Source organism: Penaeus monodon, chromosome 9, assembly GCF_015228065.2.
Source record: "Penaeus monodon isolate SGIC_2016 chromosome 9, NSTDA_Pmon_1, whole genome shotgun sequence".
In the NCBI taxonomy this organism is placed as follows: domain Eukaryota; kingdom Metazoa; phylum Arthropoda; class Malacostraca; order Decapoda; family Penaeidae; genus Penaeus; species Penaeus monodon.
The window spans coordinates 36413609-36416108 of NC_051394.1; positions in this window are offsets into that span (position 1 = coordinate 36413609).

Consider the following 2500-nt stretch of genomic DNA (forward strand, 5'->3'; position numbering starts at 1 on the left):
TACATATCCTTAACAGTCATTCTCAGCTAAAAGTTTTCCTTGAAAGAAATTGAAAGAAAGGAATTCTCTGTAAAGAATGTCTAATTCATGTATCAATCATTGGTCATTTATAAAGAACATCAAGAGAAAGATATTACTGATGTGCTATGGGAAGTACTAGAGTTCAAAACATGTACAGAAAGTAATATATGTGCAGTATCTATAAAATACATGTTAATGGTGGTAAGATGCATGGTAATGCACATTTTGGTGGTCTAAATCATTTCTGCATGTTTTCCGTGCTCAAGACAGTTTTATTTGATGTGCATTTTTTCTGTCTTTTTGTTGAAAAAAATGCTAATGATGTATTAATGGATGAATATAGTGCACACAACTTTCTGAATGCACAGGTCATTGTTATATGCCATCTTGTAATCTCTTCCCTTTTTCAAAAATCTCTCTACGGATATTGAGCTAGTATTTGTCATTGTTTAAAAGACCCGTGATCATAACATTCCTATGAATTATGAGAAACTTAATTATGAACAACAAACACCAGGTTATGATGCTAGTCCACAGGCCAAAAAAGCTGAGTGAATGTAAGAACACATGGTGGTTTTCTGTTATGTGTGAACCCTCTCCCACCCATTCCTATTCCTCCCTAACCCTCTGTTCCTGCTTACCACATAGACTGACTTTGTATTAAAGGCTAAGTTTAAGACACAGACTTTCAGGCTTTTCCTTGGATCAGAGTCTGCTTTGTCATATGACACTGATAAATGTGGCTTGGGCTCCTCCTGACACAGAGCTGCACATTAGAAATCTATCCCTTTGAAAGCATAGTTCGTATCTATAAAATATCTATCAAGAAATCAGTTAATATCAAGTGAGAATCACAGTAAAATTGCAGGAGTCATAGGAAGAGCTACAAGTCCCTAGATCTCAGTAACTTACTTAATACATGTTTGTTATTACTGTTAGTATTCTCATTGGCTTGATTGTTTTAGCTCTTCTTGCTGTCTACAAACACTTCCTTTTGACAATCTCTTTTGATGGATCTCTCCAGTTACACTGATACATAAATATATTGTCCTATAACCTTGTACAAGGTTAATATACAACATATACAGCTGTATCTAATCATTAAATATATATTTCTGTAAATAACTAAAAACAAGAATATTCATTTTACATTTATAAAAGATTTCAAATTTGCTTATCCTTCTGATTTCTCTGTGTTTTAGTAATTGTCTATAACCACTTCATGATAAACAGTCAGGTGATTATTCACCCAGATGTAAGCACTCTTCATATGCACAATACCTTTGTGACTAGATGCACAGTGATAGCACCAAAAACTAATTTAAGTTTTGTGTATAATGTTTACTTAGCCTTCTTCACAGGATTCTTTTAAGAAATGCAGTGATTAAAGTTTCAATTTAAACAACACACACACACACACACACACACACACACACACACACACACACACACACACACACACACACACACACACACACACACACACACACACACACACACACACACACACACATATATATTAATCTGCATATAAACTGTAGCATATTCTGTGAAGATCTGTTAGATCCAACATTATCTGTTATATACAATATATATAATTGATCCAAAATTTCTTTATTAACAGCTATGAGTATTACTGTATTCTTTAAAAGTGATGTGAATACTTTTTTAAATAATATAAATTAAAATAGTACTGGTAAGTTTATCTCACTTCTCTTTAGCAGAAAATTTTTTTTTCAGTAAAGTCAGTTTGTTTCACTATCATTTTCTAGAAACTTTATTTGTAAATGGGAAGCTACATACTCATAACAGCTTAGTATATTTACTATGTTGCATTTAAACAGAGAGAGAGAGAGAGAGAGAGAGAGAGAGAGAGAGAGAGAGAGAGAGAGAGAGAGAGAGAGAGAGAGAGAGAGAGAGAGAGAGAGAGAGAGAGAGAGAATGAGTAGGTGGGTGTGGGTTGTGAACATGAGCTAGTCACACACATATCAAAGATTTTATATATTTTGATTATTTTCAAGAAGAAATGGTATAATGTACCTTTCCATTCTTATATTTTCTTAAAGTATATTATAGTTTACATCAGTATGGTAACCAGCAGTATGTCCATCATCCATTCATATTCATATATACAACTATACATATATTATCCATTTGTTGATATTCATGTTATTTATCCATTATGAAGATAAACTTATTTGAAACACTTTTTTACCATGTCTGTAATCAGTAGTAGTAAAAGACAATTGTTCTAAAACTAAGTTTCTCTGTAAATTCTTCTTCTGATATATTTATGAACTACCTCCAAAATTTCTTAGTGCTGTTCATAAGGAATGTGTCTTAATCTTTGTAAAGCACAATGGCCACCATACTTTTATTATTTACTTCTAATCTTTTCCTTTCTTGGGTTGTTACTGTATTCTTAACACACTGTATGTCACAACAAAAGGCAGATTTTGCCTTAATATATCTATCTATC